Source organism: Bombus affinis, unplaced genomic scaffold (assembly GCF_024516045.1).
Source record: "Bombus affinis isolate iyBomAffi1 unplaced genomic scaffold, iyBomAffi1.2 ctg00000249.1, whole genome shotgun sequence".
Taxonomy (NCBI): domain Eukaryota; kingdom Metazoa; phylum Arthropoda; class Insecta; order Hymenoptera; family Apidae; genus Bombus; species Bombus affinis.
Genome location: NW_026108943.1, coordinates 137,200 through 163,783, shown reverse-complemented (window position 1 = coordinate 163,783; position 26,584 = coordinate 137,200). Strand labels below are relative to the sequence as shown.

Sequence of the window (26,584 nt, the reverse complement as noted above, 5' to 3'; positions counted from 1 at the left end):
ATATTCTAACTGAACCAACTAATGGCAGTTACTCTCTTTTCACAATTACTCTGATTGTTCTAACTGAACCACTAACAATTAATCGCTAACGCTAACGCTAACAATTAATCTGACTCTTCTTTATTTTTCGCTAAATTCTCCCGAACGCTAACAATTACTCTCTTCTATTCCTTTATTCAACTGACCCGCTAACAATTATTCCGATTTGAATTGTGTCGCTACACTTTTTATAATGACATCCCCAATGGGATGACAGTCACGTGACAGTTCGTTCCGGTGGGAATCGCAATGCTGCAGGTTTTTAGAGTTTCCATGAGAGAACGTGGATTTTGATGATTACAGGTTATGTTGAGTGATGGACACAAAAGCGTCCGCGCCTGTGCGAACTGTGTGAGTATGTGTTTTTAGTATTCTATCTCGTTTCGCATGTTGTTTGTTTCCTTAAACTTGTGAATTTGTTTTAGCGCAAGAGGAAGAAGATATGTGAATGGTACGAGATGACGTGATCGACGTGCGTGTGTGAATATGTGCGAGGGATGATGCTGAAGTGGCGGTTTTCCATCCAAATAGGCACAGTGGCGCCTTCGTTGGCGTCGTGTCCTGATGATCTTTTGACAATTTGGTTTTATTTGACAATATGAGATATATTTTGCTCCTTGTAGATTTATATGTCCATATTTGCTATATATTAAATCGTGTATATTTTATATTACTTTCTTGTTATTAGGTTATTAGTTGTGTAACTCCAGTTTCTGATCTATGGAAAGTGGTGAAACGTCTTCACGAAATACAATTTCATTCGTTTTCCTCCCTTGCATTGGCACGCTGTGAGTGGTGTCGACTTCCAGATGAGGTTTGTGCATCTTGATTATTATGCATTTAATGATAGATACTTTGTCAGAGGTTCCCATGCGGATTGTCTCGGTGTGTATCTTGTTATGATTTCTTTTATTTAGTTCATCCTGCTTCTTTCGTGTTTTATTCACTGCATATGATATTTCAGTGCAAGAAGAAGAAGAATTGTAAAGAATCCGTAAGTGGCCCTAGAAGACGCAGTCATCGTGTGAGGTGTTGTCGGCAGGAACGAAGAGTCGAAGTTGTTGAAGAAGTCGTGTGACATTTGTATTGTTTCCGGTTATATACAACGCTATTTCACATATCTATGTATATATATATATATATTATTATATTATTATATATTATTATACTAAATCTTCAGTTGGTTTAGTTGAATGTTCAGTAATGTAATTTTTACAAGGTGGTTTTGTATATTAGATGAGTAGTTGTTCGATATAATAATATGTGTATATATATATATATATATATACATTTCACAATGTAATTTTCCATTATGTAAAATATATATATGCATATGTATATGTGCGCGTATTGTTATTCTCATTGTTTCTCGGATCGTTAATTGGTTGAATATTCCATAATGTGGATTTCGTATATAATTCTCTAGGTTCGTAGAAATGTAAATCTATATATTTATTTCTTTGCGTTTTAATGGTTTAATAACGTATACATACATATATATATATATATATATTATGAATTTTTCCCAAAGATACGCGTACGCATGTGTATATCTATATATGTGTGTGTCGCAGGGCAATCTTGTATACAATTTTCACTTTTATTAGAATGCTGATGTAGTGTAGTATATTTTATTTCTTTTATTTATTTTATTAGATTACCAATTATTCAGATTCACGAAGTAGGTCACACACACAGATATGCATACACGTGTGTGTATATACATGTGTTTTCGCAGAGAAATCTCATACGTTTGAATCGCGGCTTGTTTTATTTATTGGTTCATTTAATTATTTCATTTTATTTGTATTTTATATGTCATTGCTGATTGGTTGTAGTGTTTCTTATTAATGATTCATTTATTTCATTTTGATTGTCTGTCGTATAATTCTTTTTATTTTGATTGGTTAGTTATTAGTTAATTTATTATTATTGGTCCTGTTTAATTATTCATAAGTTATTGGTTCGTGGCGTCACGTGCGGAACGCGGGACGTGACAATATAATATAAAGTGATACGTCATATAGTGGTGCAATATATCGTTATACGCTATAACGTAACAGTATATAACGTTCTACGTCATATAATGATGCAGTATAACGTTATACGTCATATGGAGATGCAATGTAACGTTATAAGTTATAACGTAATAGTATATAAGGTTATACTTCATATAGTGATGCAATATAACGTTATATTTTATAACGTAATAGTATAACCGTTATACGTCATATAGTTATGCAATAATACGTTATACGTCATAAAGAGATGCAATATAACGTTGTACGTTATAACGTGATAGTCTATATATTTATACGTCATATAGTGATGCAATATAATGTTCTGCGTCATATAGTGGTGCAATATATCCTTATGCGTTATAACGTAATGTTATATAACGTTATACGTCATATAGAGATGCAATATAAAGTTATACGTCACATAGTGGTGCAATATACCGTTATACGTTATAAAGTAATTGTATATAACGTTATACGTCACATAGTAATGCAATATGACGCTATACGTTATAACGTAATACTCCATAACGTTATACGTGATATAGTGACGCAATATAACGTTGTAAGTGATATAGTGATGCAATATAACGTTATGCGTTATAACGTAATATTATATAAGGTTATACTTCATATAGTGTTGCAATATAACGTTGTAAGTGACATAGTGATGCAATATAACGTTCTGCGTTATGACATAATATTATATAAGGTTATACTTCATATAGTGATGCAATATAACGTTATTAGTTATAACGTAACAGTATAAACGTTATACGTCATATAGAGATGCAATAATATGTTATACGTCATATAGAGATGCAATAATATGTTATACGTCATATAGAGATGCAATATAACGTTATACGTTATAACGTAATAGTCTATATATTTATGCGTCATATAGTGATACAATATATCGTTATGCGTTATAACGTAATAGTATATAACGTTATACCTCACATAGTGATGGAATATATAGTTATACCTTATAAAGTAATAGTATATAACGTTATACGTCATATAGTGATGCAATATATCGTTATACGTTATAACGTAATAGTATATAACGTTATACGTCATATAGTGATGCAATATAAAGCGATACGTCATATACAGATGAAATATAACCGTATACGTTATAACGTAATAGTGTATAACGTTATACGTCATATAGTGATGCAATATAAAGTTATAAGTCATATAGTGGTGCAATATAAAGTTGTACGTCATATCGTGATGCAATATAACGTTATACGTTATAACGTAACAGTATATGACGTTATACGTAGTATAGTGATGCAATATAAAGAGATACGTCATACAGAGATGAAATATAACGGTATACGTTATAACGTAATAGTGTATAACGTTATACGTCATATAGTGATGCAATATAAAGTTATAAGTCATATAGTGGTGCAATATCAGGTCATACGTCACATCGTGATGCAATATAACGTTATACGTTAGTACATAATAGTACATGACGTTATGCGACATATAGTGATGAAATATAACGTTATAAGTGATATAGTGATGCAATACATCGTTATACCTTATAACGTGATAGTATATAACGTTATACGTCATATAGTGATGCAGTATAACGTTATAGGTTATAACGTAATAGTATATAACGTTATGCGTCACATGGTAATGCATTATGTCGTTGTACGTTATAACGTAATACTCCGTAACGTTATACGTGATATAGTGATGCAATATAACGTTATGCGTTATAACGTAATAGTTTATAACGTTATACGTCATATAGTGATGCAATAATACGTTATACGTCATATACAGATGCAATATAACTTTATACGTTATAACGTAATAGTATATAAAGTGATACGTCATATAGTGGTGCAATATATCGTTAATCGTTATAACGTAATATTATATAACGTTGGACAGCATATAGTGATGCAATATATCGTTATACGTTATAACGTAATACTCCATAACGTTATACGTGATATAGTGATGCAATATAACGTTGTGTGCGATATAGTTATGCAATATAACGTTGTAAGTGGCATAGTGATGCAATATAACGTTATGCGTTATAACGTAATATTATATAACGTTATACGTCATATAGTGATGCAATAATACGTTATACGTCATATAGAGATGCAATATAAAGTTATACGTCATATAGTGATGCAATATAGCGTTATACGTTATAACGTAATAGTATACAACGTTAGACATCATATAGTGTTGCAATATATCGTTATACGTTATAACGTAATAGTATATAACGTTATACGTCATATAGAGATGCAGTATAAAGTTATACGTCATATAGTGGTGCAATATATCGTTATGCGTTATAACGTAATAGTATATAACGTTATACTTCACATAGTGATGGAATATTTAGTTATACCTTATCACGTAATAGTATATAACGTTATACGTCAAATAGTGATGCAATATAACGTTATAAGTGAAATTGTGATGCAATATATCGTTATACCTTATAACGTAATAGTATACAGCGTTATACGTCATATAGAGATGCAATATAAAGTTATACGTCATATAGTGATGCAATATTGCGTTATACGTTATAACGTAATAGTATATAACGTTAGACATCATATAGTGATGCACTATATCGTTATACGTTATAACGTAATAGTATATAACGTTATACGTCATATAGTGATGCAATATAAAGCGATACGTCATATAGAGATGAAATATAACGGTATACGTCATAACGTAATAGTGTATAACGTTATACGTCATATAGTGATGCAATATAAAGTTATAAGTCATATAGTGATGCAATATAGCCTTATACGTTATAACGTAATATTCTATATATTTATACGTCATATAGTGATGCAATATAAAGTTATACGTCATATAGTTGTGCAATATATCGTTATGCGTTATAACGTAATAGTATATAACGTTATACTTCACATAGTGATGCAATATAACGTTATAAGTGATATTGTGATGCAATATATCGTTATACCTAATAACGTAATAGTATATAGCGTTATACGTCATATAGTGACGCAGTATAGCGTTATAGGTTATAACGTAATAGTATATAACGGTAGACATCATATAGTGATGCAAGACATCGTTATACGTCATAACGTAATTGTATATAACGTTAAACGTGATATAGTAATGCAATAGAAAGTTATACGTCATATAGTGGTGCAAAATGTCGTTATGCGTCATAACCTAAAAGTATATAACGTTATATTTCACATAGTGATGGAATATATAGTTATACCTTGTAACGTAATAGTATATAACGTTATACGTCATATAGTGATGCAGTATAGCGTTATAGGATATAACGTAATAGTCTATATCGTTATACGTCATATAGTGGTGCAATATATCGTTATACGTTAGAACGTAATAGTATATAACGTTATACGTCATATAGTGATGCAATATAACGTTATAAGTTTTAACGTAATAGTATCAACGTTATACGTCATATAGTGATGCAATAATACGTTATACGTCATACAGAGGTGCAATATAACGTTATTCGTTATACCGTATTAGTCTATATCGTTATACGTCATATAGTGATGCAATATAAAGTTATACGTCATATAGAGATGCAATATAACGGTATACGTTATAACGTAATAGTATACAACGTTATACTTCATATAGTGATGCAATAATACGTTATACGTCTTATACAGATGCAATATAACGTTATACGTTTTAACGTAATAGTCTATATATTTATAAGTCATATAGTGAGGCGATATAAAGTTATACGTCATATAGTGGTGCAATATATCGTTATGCGTTATAACGTAATAGTATATAACGTTATACTTTACATAGTGATGCAGTATAACGTTATAGGTTATAACGTAATAGTATATAACGTTGTACGTCATATAGTGATGCTGCATAACGTTATAGGTTATAACGTAATAGTATATAACGTCACACGTCACATAGTAATGCATTATGTCGTTATACGTTATAACGTAATACTCCATAACGTTACACGTGATATAGTGATGCAATATAACGATATACGTGATATAGTGATGCAATATAACGTTATACGTGATATAGTGATGCAATATAACGTTATGCGTTATAACGTAATAGTATATAAGGTTATACTTCATATAGTGATGCAATATAACGTTATACGTTATAACGTAATAGTATACAACGTTATACTTAATATAGTGATGCACTAATACGTTATACGTCTTATTGAGATGCAATATAACGTTATACGTTATAACGTAATAGTCTATATATTTATACGTCATATAGTGAGGCAATATAAAGCTATACGTCATATAGTGGTGCAATATATCGTTATGCGTTATAACATAATAGTATATAACGTTATACTCCACATAGTGATGTAATATATAGATATACCTTATAACGTAATATTATAGAACGTTGTCCGTCATATAGTGATGCTGTATAACGTTATACGTTATAACGTAATAGTATATAACGTCACACGTCACACAGTAATGCATTATGTCGTTATACGTTATAACGTAATACCCCATAACGTTATACGTGAAATAGTGATGCAATATACGTGATATAGTTATGCAATATAACGTTATACGTTATAACGTAATAGTATATAGCGTTATACGTCATATAGTGATGCAATATAAAGTTATACGTCATATAGTGGTGCAATATGTCGTTATGCGTTATAAAGTAATAGTATATAACGTTATACGTCATATAGTATTGCAATATAACGTTATACGTCATATAGAGATACAATATAATGTTATACGTTTTAACGTAATATTCTATATCGTTATACGTCAAATAGAGAAGCAGTATTACGTTATAGGTTATAACGTTATAGTATATAACGTTATACGTCACATAGTAATGCAATATGTCGCTATACGTTATAACGTAATACTCCATAACGTTATACGTGACATAGTGGTGCAATATAACGTTATATGTTATAACGTAATAGTATAAACGTTATACGTCATATAGTGATGCAATAATACGTTATACGTCATATAGAGATGCAATATAAAGTTATACGTCATATAGTGATGCAATATAATGTTATGCGTCATATAGTTATGCAACGTAGCGTTATACGTTACAACGTGATAGTATATAACGTTATACGTCATATAGTGATGCAGTATAACGATATAGGTTATAACGTAATAGTCTATATCGTTATACGTCGTATAGTGATGCAATATAAATTTATACGTCATATAGAGACGCAATATAACGGTATACGTTATAACGTAATAGTATCCAACGTTATACTTCATATAGTGATGCAATAATACGTTATACGTCAAATAGAGATGCAATATAACGTTATACGTTATAACGTAATAGTCTATATATTTAAACGTCATATAGTGGTGCAATATAAAGTTATACGTCATATAGTGGTGCAATATATCCTTATGCGTTATAACGTAATAGTATATAACGTTAGACATCATATAGTGGTGCAATATGTCGTTATACGTTATAGTGTAATAGTATGTAACGTTATACGTCATATCGTGATGCAGTATAACGTTATAGGTTATAACGTAATATTCTATATCGTTATACGTCATATAGTGATGCAATATAGCGTTATACGCTTTAACGTAATAGTATATAACGTTAGACACCATATAGTGGTGCAATATGTCGTTATACGTTATAGTGTAATAGTATGTAACGTTATACGTCATATAGTGATGCAGTATAACGTTATAGGTTAGAGCGTAATAGTATATAACGTTATACGTCACATAGTAATGCATTATGTCGTTATTCGTTATAACGTAATACTCCGTAACGTTATACGTGATATAGTGATGCAATATAACGTTATACGTTATAACGTAACAGTATATGACGTTATACGTCGAATAGAGATGCAATATAGCGTTATACGTTATAACGTAATAGTCTATATCGTTATACGTCATATAGTGATGCAATGTAACCTTGTAAGTGATATAGTGATGCAATATAACGTTATACCTTATAAGGTAATAGTATATAACGTTATACGTCACATAGTAATGCAATATGTCGCTATACGTTATAACGTAATACTCCACAACGTTATACGTGATATAGTGATGCAATATAACGTTATACGTTATAACGTAATAGTCTATATATTTATACGTCATATAGTGATGCAATATAATGTTATACGTCATATAGTGGTGGAATATATCCTTATGCGTTATAACGTAATAGTATATAACGTTATACTTCACATAGTGATGGAATATATAGCTATACCTTATAACGTAACAGTATATGACGTTATACGTCAAATAGTGATGCAATATGTCGTTATACGTTATAGTGTAATAGTATGTAACGTTATACGTCATATAGTGATGCAGTATAACGTTATAGGTTATAACGTAATATTCTATATCGTTATACGTCATGTAGTGATGCAATATAGCGTTATACGTTATAACTTAACAGTATATGACGTTATACGTCATATAGTGATGCAATATAACGTTATACGTTATATGGTAATAGTCTATATCGTTATACTTCATATAGTGATGCAATACAACGTTATAAGTTATAACGTAATAGTATAAACGTTATACGTCATATAGTTATGCAATAATACGTTATACGTCATAAAGAGATGCAATATAACGTTGTACGTTATAACGTAATAGTCTATATATTTATACGTCATATAGTGATGCAATGTAAAGTTATACGTCATATAGTGGTGCAATATATCCTTATGCGTTATAACGTAATAGTATATAACGTTATACTTTACATAGTGATGGAATATATAGTTATACCTTATAACGTAACAGTATATGACGTTATATGTCATATAGTGATGCAGGATTGCCTTATACGTTATAGCGTAATAGTATATAACATTAGACATCATATACTGATGCAATATATAGTTAAACGTTATAACGTAATAGTATGTAAAATTATACGTCATATATTGACGCAGTATAACGTTATAGGTTATAACGTAATAGTATATAACATTATACGTCACATAGTAATGCAATATGCCGCTATACGTTATAACGTAATACTCCGTAACGCTATACGTGATATAGTGATGCAATATAAAGTTATACGTTTTAACATAATAGTATATAACGTTATACGTCACATAGTAATGCATTATGCCGTTATACGTTATAACGGAATACTCCGTAACGTTATACGTGATATAGTGATACAATATAACGTTATACGTCATATAGAGAAGCAATATAACGTTATACATTATAACGTAATAGTCTATATATTTATACGTCATATAGTGATGGAATATAAAGTTATACGTCATATAGTGGTGCATTATATAGTTATACGTTATAACGTAATAGTATATAACGTTATACGTCATATAGTGGTGCAATATATCGTTATACGTTATAACGTAATATTATATAACGTTATACTTCATATAGTGATGGAATATATAGTCATAACTTATAGCGTAGTAGTATAGAACGTTATACGTCATATAGTGATGCAGTATAACGTTATAGGTTATAACGTAATAGTCTATATCATTATACGTCATATAGTGATGCAATATAGCGTTATACGTTATAACGTAATAGTATATAACGTTCTACGTCATATAGTGGTGCAATATATCGTTATACGCTATAACGTAACAGTAAATAACGTTATACGTCATATAATGATGCAGTATAACGTTATACGTCATATGGAGATGCAATATAACGTTATACGTTATAACGTAATAGTCTATATCTTTATACGTCATATAGAGATGCAATATAACGTTATACGTTATAACGTAATAGTTTATAACGGTATAGGTCATATAGTGATATAATATAAAGTGATACGTCATATGGTGGTGCAATATATCGTTATACGCTATAACGTAAGAGTATATAACGTTATACGTCATATAATGATGCAGTATAACGTTATACGTCATATAGAGATGCAATATAACGTTATACGTTATAGCGTAATAGTCTATATCGTTATACGTCATATAGAGATGCAATATAACGTTATAAGTGAAATAGTGATGCAATATATCGTTATACCTTATAACGTAATAGTATATAACGTTATACGTCATATAGTGATGCAGCATAACGTTATTGGTTATAACGTAATAGTATATAACGTTTTACGCCACATAGTAATGCATTATATCGTTATACGTTATAACGTAATACTCCGTAACGTTATACGTCATATAGTGATGCAATATAAAGCGATACGTCATATAGAGATGGAATATAACGGTATACGTTATAACGTAACAGTATATGACGTTATACGTCATATAGTGATGCAATATAACGTTGTAAGTGATATAGTGAGGCAATATAACGTTATGCATTATAACGTAATATTATATAAGGTTATACTTCATATAGTGATGCAATATAACGTTATAAGTTATTACGTAATAGTATAAACGTTATACTTCTTATAGTAATGCAATAATACGTTATAGGTCATATAGAGATGCAATATAAAGTTGTACGTCATATAGCGATGCAATATAATGCTATACGTTATAACGTATTACGTATATGCATCACTATATTACGTTACACGTCATATAGTGATGCAATATAATGTTATGCGTCATATAGTTATGCAATGTAGCGTTATACGTTATAACGTAATAGTATACAACGTTAGGCATCATATAGTGATGCAATATATCGTTATACGTTATAACGTAATAGTATATAACGTTATACGTCATATAGTGATGCAATATATCGTTATACGTTATAACGTAACAGTATATAACGTTATACGTCACATAGTAATGCAATATGTCGCTATACGATATAACGTAATACTCCATGACGTTATACGTGATATAGTGATGCAATATAACGTTATAGGTTATAACGTAACAGTATATGACGCTATACGTTATATAGTGATGCAATATAAAGTGATACGTAATATAGTGGGGCAATATATCCTTATACGTTATAACGTAATATTATATAACGTTATACGTCATATAGAGATGCAATATATCGCTATACGTTATAAAGAAATTGTATATAATGTTATACGTCACATAGTAATGCAATATGACGCTATACGTTATAACGTAATACTCCATAACGTTATACGTGATATAGTGATGCAATATAACGTTGTAAGTGATATAGTGATGCAATATAACGTTATGCGTTATAACGTAATATTATATAAGGTTATACTTCATATAGTGTTGCAATATAACGTTGTAAGTGACATAGTGATGCAATATAACGTTCTGCGTTATGATGAAATATTATATGAGGTTATACTTCATATATTGATGCAATATAACGTTATTAGTTATAACGTAATAGTATAATCGTTATACGTCATATAGTGATGCAATAATACGTTATACGTCATATAGAGATGCAATATAACGTTATACGTTATAACGTAATAGTCTATATATTTATACGTCATATAGTGATGCAATATTTCGTTATGCGTTATAACGTAATAGTATATAACGTTATACCTCACATAGTGATGGAATATATAGTTATACCTTATAACGTAATAGTATATAACGTTATACGTCATATAGAGATGCAATATAACGTTATACGTTATAACGTAATAGTCTATATCTTTATACGTCATATAGAGATGCAATATAACGTTATACGTTATAACGTAATAGTCTATATATTTATACGTCATATAGTGATGCAATATATCGTTATGCGTTATAACGTAATAGTATATAACGTTATACCTCACATAGTGATGGAATATATAGTTATACCTTATAACGTAATAGTATATAACGTTATACACCATATAGTGATACAGTGTAACGTTATAGGTTATAACGTAATAGTATATAACGTTATACGTCACATAGTAATGCATTATATCGTTATACGTTATAACGTAATACTCCGTAACGTTATACGTGATATAGTGATGCAATATAACGTTGTAAGTGATATAGTGATGCAATATAACGCTATGCGTTATAACGTAATATTATATAAGGTTATACTTCATATAGTGTTGCAATATAACGTTGTAAGTGACATAGTGATGCAATATAACGTTCTGCGTTATGATGTAATATTATATAAGGTTATACTTCATATATTGATGCAATATAACTTTATTAGTTATAACGTAATAGTATGAACGTTATAAGTCATATAGTGATGCAATAATACGTTATACGTCATATAGAGATACAATATAACGTTATACGTTATAACGTAATAGTCTATATATTTATACGTCATATAGTGATGCAATATATCGTTATGCGTTATAACGTAATAGTATATAACGTTATACCTTACATAGTGATGGAATATATAGTTATACCTTATAACGTAATAGTATATAACGTTATACGTCATATAGTGATGCAATATATCGTTACACATTATACCGTAATAGTATATAACGTTAGACATCATATAGTGATGCAATATGTCGTTATACGTTATAGTGTAATAGTATGTAACGTTATACGTCATATAGTGATGCAGCATAACGTTATAGGTTATAACGTAATAGTATATAACGGTATACGTCACATAGTAATGCATTATGTCGTTATACGTTATAACGTAATACTCCGTAACGTTATACGTGATATAGTGATGCAATATAACGTTATACGTTATAACGTAGTGGTATATAACGTTATACGTCATATAGAGATGCAATATAACGTTATACGTTATATGGTAATAGTCTATATCGTTATACTTCATATAGTGATGCAATATAGCGTTATACGTTATAACGTAATAGTATATAACGTTCTACGTCATATAGTGGTGCAATATATCGTTATACGCTATAACGTAACAGTAAATAACGTTATACGTCATATAATGATGCAGTATAACGTTATACGTCATATGGAGATGCAATATAACGTTATACGTTATAACGTAATAGTCTATATCTTTATACGTCATATACAGATGCAATATAACGTTATACGTTATAACGTAATAGTTTATAACGGTATAGGTCATATAGTGATATAATATAAAGTGATACGTCATATGGTGGTGCAATATATCGTTATACGCTATAACGTAAGAGTATATAACGTTATACGTCATATAATGATGCAGTATAACGTTATACGTCATATAGAGATGCAATATAACGTTATACGTTATAGCGTAATAGTCTATATCGTTATACGTCATATAGAGATGCAATATAACGTTATAAGTGAAATAGTGATGCAATATATCGTTATACCTTATAACGTAATAGTATATAACGTTATACGTCATATAGTGATGCAGCATAACGTTATTGGTTATAACCTAATAGTATATAACGTTTTACGCCACATAGTAATGCAATATGTCGCTATACGATATAACGTAATACTCCATAACATTATACGTTAAGTAGTGAAACAATATAACGTTATTCGCTATAACATAATAGTGTATAACGTTATACATCATATAGAGAAGCAATATAACGTTATACGCTATAACGTAATAGTCTATATATTTATACGTCATATAGTGATGCAATATAAAGTTATGCGTCATATAGTGGTGCAATATATCGTTATGCGTTATAACGTAATAGTATATAACGTTATACGTCATATAGTGATACAATATAACGTTATAAGTGAGATAGTGATGCAATATAACGTTGTAAGTGATATAGTGATGCAATATAACGTTATGCGTTATAACGCAAAATTATATAAGGTTATACTTCATATAGTGATGCAATAATACGTTATACGTCATATAGAGATGCAATATAACGTTATACGTTATAACGTAATAGTCTATATATTTATACGTCATATAGTGATGCAATATATCGTTATGCGTTATAACGTAATAGTATATAACGTTATACCTAACATAGTGATGGAATATATAGTTATACCTTATAACGTAATAGTATATAACGTTATACGTCGTATAGTGATACAGTGTAACGTTATAGGTTATAACGTAATAGTATATGACGTTATACGTCATATAGTGATGCAATATAACGTTGTAAGTGATATAGTGAGGCAATATAACGTTATGCGTTATAACGTAATATTATGTAAGGTTATACTTCATATATTGATGCAATATAACTTTATTAGTTATAACGTAATAGTATAAACGTTATAAGTCATATAGTGATGCAATAATACGTTATACGTCATATAGAGATACAATATAACGTTACACGTTATAACGTAATAGTCTATATATTTATACGTCATATAGTGATGCAATATATCGTTATGCGTTATAACGTAATAGTATATAACGTTATACCTTACATAGTGATGGAATATATAGTTATACCTTATAACGTAATAGTATATAACGTTATACGTCATATAGTGATGCAATATATCGTTACACATTATACCGTAATAGTATATAACGTTAGACATCATATAGTGATGCAATATGTCGTTATACGTTATAGTGTAATAGTATGTAACGTTATACGTCATATAGTGATGCAGCATAACGTTATAGGTTATAACGTAATAGTATATAACGGTATACGTCACATAGTAATGCATTATGTCGTTATACGTTATAACGTAATACTCCGTAACGTTATACGTGATATAGTGATGCAATATAACGTTATACGTTATAACGTAGTGGTATATAACGTTATACGTCATATAGAGATGCAATATAACGTTATACGTTATATGGTAATAGTCTATATCGTTATACTTCATATAGTGATGCAATATAACGTTATCAGTTATAACGTAATAGTATAAACGTTATACGTCATATAGTGATGCAATAGTACGTTATACGTCATATAGAGATGCAATATAAAGTTATACGTCATATAGAGATGCAATATAACGTTATACGTTATAACGTAACAGTATATGACGTTATACGTCATATAGTGATGCAATATAACGTTCTAAGTGATATAGTGATGCAATATATCGTTATACCTTATAACGTAATAGTATATAACGTTATGCGTCGTATAGTTATGCAGTATAACGTTATAGGTTATAACGTAACAGTATTTAACGTTATACGTCACATAGTAATGCTATATGTCGCTATACGTTATAACGTGTTACTCCATAACATTATACGTTATATAGTGATACAATATAACGTTATACGTTATAACGTAGTGGTATATAACGTTATACGTCATATAGAGATGCAATATAACGTTATACGTTATATGGTAATAGTCTATATCGTTATACTTCATATAGTGATGCAATACAACGTTATAAGTTATAACGTAATAGTATAAACGTTATACGTCATATAGTTATGCAATAATACGTTATACGTCATAAAGAGATGCAATATAACGTTGTACGTTATAACGTAATAGTCTATATATTTATACGTCATATAGTGATGCAATGTAAAGTTATACGTCATATAGTGGTGCAATATATCCTTATGCGTTATAACGTAATAGTATATAACGTTATACTTTACATAGTGATGGAATATATAGTTATACCTTATAACGTAACAGTATATGACGTTATATGTCATATAGTGATGCAGGATTGCATTATACGTTATAACGTAATAGTATATAACATTAGACATCATATACTGATGCAATATATAGTTAAACGTTATAACGTAATAGTATGTAAAATTATACGTCATATATTGATGCAGTATAACGTTATAGGTTATAACGTAATAGTATATAACATTATACGTCACATAGTAATGCAATATGCCGCTATACGTTATAACGTAATACTCCGTAACGCTATACGTGATATAGTGATGCAATATAAAGTTATACGTTTTAACATAATAGTATATAACGTTATACGTCACATAGTATTGCATTATGCCGTTATACGTTATAACGGAATACTCCGTAACGTTATACGTGATATAGTGATACAATATAACGTTATACGTCATATAGAGAAGCAATATAACGTTATACATTATAACGTAATAGTCTATATATTTATACGTCATATAGTGATGGAATATAAAGTTATACATCATATAGTGGTGCATTATATAGTTATACGTTATAACGTAATAGTATATAACGTTATACGTCATATAGTGGTGCAATATATCGTTATACGTTATAACGTAATATTATATAACGTTATACTTCATATAGTGATGGAATATATAGTCATAACTTATAGCGTAGTAGTATAGAACGTTATACGTCATATAGTGATGCAGTATAACGTTATAGGTTATAACGTAATAGTCTATATCATTATACGTCATATAGTGATGCAATATAGCGTTATACGTTATAACGTAATAGTATATAACGTTCTACGTCATATAGTGGTGCAATATATCGTTATACGCTATAACGTAACAGTAAATAACGTTATACGTCATATAATGATGCAGTATAACGTTATACGTCATTTGGAGATGCAATATAACGTTATACGTTATAACGTAATAGTCTATATCTTTATACGTCATATACAGATGCAATATAACGTTATACGTTATAACGTAATAGTTTATAACGGTATAGGTCATATAGTGATATAATATAAAGTGATACGTCATATGGTGGTGCAATATATCGTTATACGCTATAACGTAAGAGTATATAACGTTATACGTCATATAATGATGCAGTATAACGTTATACGTCATATAGAGATGCAATATAACGTTATACGTTATAGCGTAATAGTCTATATCGTTATACGTCATATAGAGATGCAATATAACGTTATAAGTGAAATAGTGATGCAATATATCGTTATACCTTATAACGTAATAGTATATAACGTTATACGTCATATAGTGATGCAGCATAACGTTATTGGTTATAACCTAATAGTATATAACGTTTTACGCCACATAGTAATGCAATATGTCGCTATACGATATAACGTAATACTCCATAACATTATACGTTAAGTAGTGAAACAATATAACGTTATTCGCTATAACATAATAGTGTATAACGTTATACATCATATAGAGAAGCAATATAACGTTATACGTTATAACGTAATAGTCTATATATTTATACGTCATATAGTGATGCAATATAAAGTTATGCGTCATATAGTGGTGCAATATATCGTTATGCGTTATAACGTAATAGTATATAACGTTATACGTCATATAGTGATGCAATATAACGTTATAAGTGAGATAGTGATGCAATATAACGTTGTAAGTGATATAGTGATGCAATATAACGTTATGCGTTAGAACGCAAAATTATATAAGGTTATACTTCATATAGTGTTGCAATATAACGTTGTAAGTGACATAGTGATGCAATGTAACGTTCTGCGTTATGACGTAATATTATTTAAGGTTATACTTCATATAGTGGTGCAATATAACGTTATTAGTTATAACGTAATAGTACAAACGTTATACGTCATATAGTGATGCAGCATAACGTTATTGGTTATAACCTAATAGTATATAACGTTTTACGCCACATAGTAATGCAATATGTCGCTATACGATATAACGTAATACTCCATAACATTATACGTTAAGTAGTGAAACAATATAACGTTATTCGCTATAACATAATAGTGTATAACGTTATACATCATATAGAGAAGCAATATAACGTTATACGTTATAACGTAATAGTCTATATATTTATACGTCATATAGTGATGCAATATTTCGTTATGCGTTATAACGTAATAGTATATAACGTTATACCTCACATAGTGATGGAATATATAGTTATACCTTATAACGTAATAGTATAAGACGTTATACGTCATATAGTTATGCAATATATCGTTATACGTTATAACGTACTAGTATATAACGTTATACGTCATATAGTGATGCAATATAACGTTATAAGTGATATAGTGATGCAATATAAAGCGATACGTCATATAGAGATGGAATATAACGGTATACGTTATAACGTAACAGTATATGACGTTATACGTCATATAGTGATGCAATATATCGTTGTAAGTGATATATTGAGGCAATAAAACGTTATGCGTTACAACGTAATATTATATAAGGTTATACTTCATATAGTGATGCAATATAACGTTATAAGTTATATAGTGATGCAATATATCGTTATACCTTATAACGTAATAGTATATAACGTTATGCGTCATATAGTTATGCAGTATAACGTTATAGGTTATAACGTAATAGTATATAACATTATACGTCACACAGTAATGCAATATGCCGCTATACGTTATAACGTAATACTCCGTAACGTTATACGTGATATTGTGATGCAATATAAAGTTATACGTTTTAACATAATAGTATATAACGTTATACGTCAGATAGTAATGCATTATGTCGTTATACGTTATAACGGAATACTCCGTAACGTTATACGTGATATAGTGATACAATATAACGTTATACGTCATATAGAGAAGCAATATAACGTTATACATTATAACGTAATAGTCTATATATTTATACGTCATATAGTGATGGAATATAAAGTTATACGTCATATAGTGGTTCATTATATAGATATACGTTATAACGTAATAGTATATAACGTTATACGTCATATAGTGGTGCAATATATCGTTATACGTTATAACGTAATATTATATAACGTTATACTTCATATAGTGATGGAATATATAGTCATACCTTATAGCGTAGTAGTATAGAACGTTATACGTCATATAGTAATGCAGTATAACGTTATAGGTTATAACGTAATAGTCTATATCATTATACGTCATATAGAGATGCGATATAGCGTTATACGTTATAACGTAATAGTATATAACGTTCTACGTCATATAGTGGTGCAATATATCGTTATACGCTATAACGTAACAGTATATAACGCTATACGTCATATAATGATGCAGTATAACGTTATACGTCATATAGAGATGCAATATAACGTTATACGTTATAACGTAATAGTCTATATCTTTATACGACATATAGAGATGCAATATAACGTTATATGTTATAACGTAATAGTTTATAACGGTATAGGTCATATAGTGATATAATATAAAGTGATACGTCATATGGTGGTGCAATATATCGTTATACGCTATAACGTAACAGTATATAACGTTATACGTCATATAATGATGCAGTATAACGTTATACGTCATATAGAGATGCAATATAACGTTATACGTTATAGCGTAATAGTCTATATCGTTATACGTCATATAGAGATGCAATATAAAGTTGTAAGTGAAATAGTGATGCAATATATCGTTATACCTTATAACGTAATAGTATATAACGTTATACGTCATATAGTGATGCAGCATAACGTTATTGGTTATAACGTAATAGTATATAACGTTTTACGTCACATAGTAATGCAATATGTCGCTATACGATATAACGTAATACTCCATAACATTATACGTTACATAGTGAAACAATATAACGTTATTCGCTATAACATAATAGTATATAACGTTATACATCATATAGAGAAGCAATATAACGTTATACGTTATAACGTAATAGTCTATATATTTATACGTCATATAGTGATGCAATATAAAGTTATACGTCATATAGTGGTGCAATATATCGTTATGCGTTATAACATAATAGTACATAACGTTATACGTCATATAGTGATGCAATATAACGTTATAAGTGATATAGTGATGCAATATAACGTTGTAAGTGATATAGTGATGCAATATAACGTTATGCGTTATAACGTAAAATTATATAAGGTTATACTTCATATAGTGTTGCAATATAACGTTGTAAGTGACATAGTGATGCAATATAACGTTCTGCGTTATGACGTAATATTATATAAGGTTATACTTCATATAGTGGTGCAATATAGCGTTATTAGTTATAACGTAATAGTATAAACGTTATACGTCATATAGTGATGCAATAATGCGTTATACGTCATATAGAGATGCAATATAACGTTATACGTTATAACGTAATAGTCTATATATTTATACGTCATATAGTGATACAATATATCGTTATGCGTTATAACGTAACAGTATATAACGTTATACCTCACATAGTGATGGAATATATAGTTATACCTTATAACGTAATAGTATATAACGTTATACGTCATATAGTGATGCAGTGTAACGTTATAGGTTATAACGTAATAGTATATAACGTTACACGTCACATAGTAATGCATTATATCGTTATACGTTATAACGTAATACTCCGTAACGTTATACGTCATATAGTGATGCAATATAATGCGATACGTCATATAGAGATGGAATATAACGGTATACGTTATAACGTAACAGTATATGACGTTATACGTCATACAGTGATGCAATATAACGTTGTAAGTGATAAAGTGATGCAATATAACGTTCTGCGTTATGACGTAATATTATATAAGGTTATACTTCATATAGTGATTCAATATAACGTTATAAGTTATAACGTAATAGTATAAACGTTATACGTCATATAGTAATGCAATAATACGTTATACGTCATATAGAGATGCAATATAAAGTTGTACGTCATATGGCGATGCAATATAATGCTATACGTTATAACGTATTAGTATATGACGATACACGTCATATAGTGATGCAATATAATGTTATGCGTCATATAGTTATGCAATGTAGCGTTATACGTTATAACGTAATAGTATACAACGTTAGGCATCATATAGTGATGCAATATATCGTTATACGTTATACCGTAATAGTATATAACGTTATACGTCATATAGTGATGCAATATATCGTTATACGTTATAACGTAACAGTATATAACGTTATACGTCACATAGTAATGCAATATGTCGTTATACGTTATAACGTAACAGTATATAACGTTATACGTCACATAGTAATGCAATATGTCGCTATACGTTATAACGTAATACTCCGTAACGTTATACGTCATATAGGGATGCAATATAAAGCGATACGTCATATAGAAATGAAATATAACGGTATACGTTATAACGTAATAGTGTATAACGTTATACGTCATATAGTGATGCATTATAAAGTTATAAGTCATATAGTGGTGCAATATAAAGTTATACGTCATATCGTGATGCAATATAACGTTATACGTTAGAACATAATAGTACATGACGTTATGCGTCATATAGTGATGAAATATGACGTTATAAGTGATATAGTGATGCATCACATCGTTATATCTTATAACGTAATAGCATATAACGTTATACGTCATATAGTGATGCAGTATAACATTATGCGTTATAACGTAATAGTATATAAGGTTATACTTCATATAGTGATGCAATATAACGTTATAAGTTATAACGCAATAGTATAAACGTTATACGTCATATAGTGATGCAATATAACGTTATACGTTATAACGTAATAGTCTATATCGTTCTACTTCACATAGTGATGGAATATATCGTTATACGTCATATAGTGATGCAATATAAAGTTATACGTCATATCATGATGCAATATCACGTTATACGTTATAATAGTACATAACGTTATGCGTCATATAGTGATGAAATATAACGTTATAAGTGATATAGTGATGCAATACATCGTTATACCTTCTAACGTAATAGTATATAACGTTATGCGACATATAGAGATGCAATATAAAGTTATACGTCATATTGTGGTGCAATATGGCGTTATACGTTATAACGTAATAGTATATAACGTTAGACATCATATAGTGATGCAATATATCGTTATAAGTGAAATAGTGATGCAATATATCGTTATACGTTATAACGTAATAGTATATAACGTTATACGACATATAGAGATGCAATATAATGTTATAAGTCATATAGTGGTGCAATATAAAGTTATACGTCATATCATTATGCAATATCACGTTATACGTTATAATAGTACATAACGTTATGCGTCATATAGTGATGAAATATAACGTTATAAGTGATATAGTGATGCAATACATCGTTATACCTTATAACGTAATAGTATACAGCGTTATACGTCATATAGAGATGCAATATAAAGTTATACGTCATATTGTGATGCAATATAGTGTTATACGTTATAACGTAATAGTACATAACGTTAGACATCATATAGTGATGCACTATATCGTTATACGTTATAACGTAATAGTATATAACGTTATACGTCATATAGTGATGCAATATAAAGCGATACGTCATATAGAGATGAAATATAACGGTATACGTTATAACGTAATAGTGTATAACGTTATACGTCATATAGTGATGCAATACATCGTTATACCTTATAACGTAATAGTATATAACGTTATACGACATATAGAGATGCAATATAAAGTTATACGTCATATAGTGATGCAATATAACGTTATACGTTGTAACGTAACAGTATACTAAGTACACGTTATACGTAATATAGTGATGCAATATATCGTTGTAAGTGATATAGTGATGCAATATAACGTTATAAGTTATAACGTAATAGTATAAACGTTATACGTCATATAGTGATTCATTAATACGTTATACGTCATATAGAGATGCAATATAACGTTATAAGTGATATAGTGATGCAATATAACGTTATACGTTATAACGTAATACTTCATAACGTCATACGTGATGTAGTGATGCAATATAACGTTATACGTTATAACGTAACAGTATATGACGTTATACGTTATATAGTGATGCAATATAACGTTGTAAGTGATATAGTAATGTAATATATCATTATACCTTATAACATAATAGTATATAACGTTATACGTCGTATAGTGATGCAATATAACGTTATAAGTGATATAGTGATGCAATATAACGTTATACGTTATAACGTAATACTTCATAACGTCATACGTGATGTAGTGATGCAATATAACGTTATACGTTATAACGTAACACTATATGACGTTATACGTCATATAGTGATGCAATATAGCGTTGTAAGTGATATAGTGATGCAATATAACGTTATGCGTTATAACGTAATGTTATATAAGGTTATACTTCATATAGTGATGCAATATAACGTTATAAGTTATAACGTAATAGTATAAACGTTGTACGTCATATAGTGATGCAATAATACGTTATACGTGATATAGAGATGCAATATAAAGTTATACGTCATATAGAGATGCAATATAACGTTATACGTTATAACGTAATACTTCATAACGTCATACGTGATATAGTGAGGCAATATATCGTTATACCTTATAACCTAACAGTATATGACGTAATACGTCCTATAGTGGTGCAATATAACGTTGTAAGTGATATAGTAATGTAATATAACGTTATACGTTATAACGTAATACTCCATAACATTATACGTTATATAGTGAAACAATATAACGTTATACGTTATAACGTAATAGTATATAACGTTATACGTCATATAGAGTAGCAATATAACGTTATACGTTATAACGTAATAGTCTATATCGTTATACGTCATATAGTGATGCAATATAACGTTATGCGTTACAACGTAATAGTATATAAGGTTATACTTCATATAGTGATGCAATATAACGTTATAAGTTATAACGTAATAGTATAAACGTTATACGTCATATAGTGATGCAATAATACGTTATACGTCATAAAGGGATGCAATATAACGTTGTACGTTATAACGTAATAGTCTATATATTTTTACGTCATATAGTGATGCAATATAAAGTTATACGTCATATAGTGATGCAATATAGCATTATACGTTATAACGTAATAGTATATAACGTTATACGTCATATATTGATGCAGTATAACGTTATAGGTTATAACGTAATATTCTATATCGTTATACGTCATATAGTGATGCAATATAGCATTATACGTTATAACGTAATAGTATATAACGTTATACGTCATATATTGATGCAGTATAACGTTATAGGTTATAACGTAATAGTCTATATCGTTCTACTTCACATAGTGATGGAATATATCGTTATACGTCATATAGTGATGCAATATAAAGTTATACGTCATATCATGATGCAGTATCACGTTATACGTTATAATAGTACATAACGTTATGCGTCATATAGTGATGAAATATAACGTTATAAGTGATATAGTGATGCAATACATCGTTATACCTTATAACGTAATAGTATATAACGTTATACGACATATAGAGATGCAATATAAAGTTATACGTCATATAGTGATGCAATATGGCGTTATACGTTATAACGTAATAGTATATAAAGTTAGACATCATATAGTGATGCAATGTATCGTTATACGTTATAACGTAATAGTATATAACGTTATACGTCATATAGGGATGCAATATAAAGCGATACGTCATATAGAGATGAAATATAACGGTATACGTTATAACGTAATAGTGTATAACGTTATACGTCATATAGTGATGCATTATAAAGTTATAAGTCATATAGTGGTGCAATATAAAGTTATACGTCATATCGTGATGCAATATAACGTTATACGTTAGAACATAATAGTACATGACGTTATGCGTCATATAGTGATGAAATATGACGTTATAAGTGATATAGTGATGCATCACATCGTTATACCTTATAACGTAATAGCATATAACGTTATACGTCATATAGTGATGCAGTATAACATTATGCGTTATAACGTAATAGTATATAAGGTTATACTTCATATAGTGATGCAATATAACGTTATAAGTTATAACGCAATAGTATAAACGTTATACGTCATATAGTGATGCAATATAACGTTATACGTTATAACGTAATAGTCTATATCGTTCTACTTCACATAGTGATGGAATATATCGTTATACGTCATATAGTGATGCAATATAAAGTTATACGTCATATCATGATGCAATATCACGTTATACGTTATAATAGTACATAACGTTATGCGTCATATAGTGATGAAATATAACGTTATAAGTGATATAGTGATGCAATACATCGTTATACCTTCTAACGTAATAGTATATAACGTTATGCGACATATAGAGATGCAATATAAAGTTATACGTCATATTGTGGTGCAATATGGCGTTATACGTTATAACGTAATAGTATATAACGTTAGACATCATATAGTGATGCAATATATCGTTATAAGTGAAATAGTGATGCAATATATCGTTATACGTTATAACGTAATAGTATATAACGTTATACGACATATAGAGATGCAATATAATGTTATAAGTCATATAGTGGTGCAATATAAAGTTATACGTCATATCATTATGCAATATCACGTTATACGTTATAATAGTACATAACGTTATGCGTCATATAGTGATGAAATATAACGTTATAAGTGATATAGTGATGCAATACATCGTTATACCTTATAACGTAATAGTATACAGCGTTATACGTCATATAGAGATGCAATATAAAGTTATACGTCATATTGTGATGCAATATAGTGTTATACGTTATAACGTAATAGTACATAACGTTAGACATCATATAGTGATGCACTATATCGTTATACGTTATAACGTAATAGTATATAACGTTATACGACATATAGTGATGCAATATAAAGCGATACGTCATATAGAGATGAAATATAACGGTATACGTTATAACGTAATAGTGTATAACGTTATACGCCATATAGTGATGCAATACATCGTTATACCTTATAACGTAATAGTATATAACGTTATACGACATATAGAGATGCAATATAAAGTTATACGTCATATAGTGATGCAATATGGCGTTATACGTTATAACGTAATAGTATATAAAGTTAGACATCATATAGTGATGCAATGTATCGTTATACGTTATAACGTAATAGTATATAACGTTATACGTCATATAGTGATGCAATATAAAGTTATAAGTCATATAGTGATGCAATATAACGTTATACGTTGTAACGTAACAGTATACTAAGTACACGTTATACGTAATATAGTGATGCAATATATCGTTGTAAGTGATATAGTGATGCAATATAACGTTATAAGTTATAACGTAATAGTATAAACGTTATACGTCATATAGTGATTCATTAATACGTTATACGTCATATAGAGATGCAATATAACGTTATAAGTGATATAGTGATGCAATATAACGTTATACGTTATAACGTAATACTTCATAACGTCATACGTGATGTAGTGATGCAATATAACGTTATACGTTATAACGTAACAGTATATGACGTTATACGTTATATAGTGATGCAATATAACGTTGTAAGTGATATAGTAATGTAATATATCATTATACCTTATAACATAATAGTATATAACGTTATACGTCGTATAGTGATGCAATATAACGTTATAAGTGATATAGTGATGCAATATAACGTTATACGTTATAACGTAATACTTCATAACGTCATACGTGATGTAGTGATGCAATATAACGTTATACGTTATAACGTAACACTATATGACGTTATACGTCATATAGTGATGCAATATAACGTTGTAAGTGATATAGTGATGCAATATAACGTTATGCGTTATAACGTAATGTTATATAAGGTTATACTTCATATAGTGATGCAATATAACGTTATAAGTTATAACGTAATAGTATAAACGTTGTACGTCATATAGTGATGCA

At 29.1% G+C, this 26,584-nt stretch overlaps 1 long non-coding RNA gene across 3 annotated transcripts in view; it reads left to right on the top strand.

Moving 5' to 3' along the window:
• Positions 1–26,584, top strand: part of LOC126927828 (uncharacterized) — a 59,467-nt gene that overhangs the window by 7,282 nt on the left and 25,601 nt on the right. The window contains exon 1 of one of the 3 annotated variants that reach the window (XR_007715934.1): positions 249–390. The exons of the other annotated variants lie outside the window; for them this stretch is intronic. This is a non-coding gene — a long non-coding RNA (uncharacterized LOC126927828). Of the gene's footprint in view, positions 1–248; positions 391–26,584 lie in introns of those variants that run through there. 3 annotated transcript variants of the gene reach the window in all.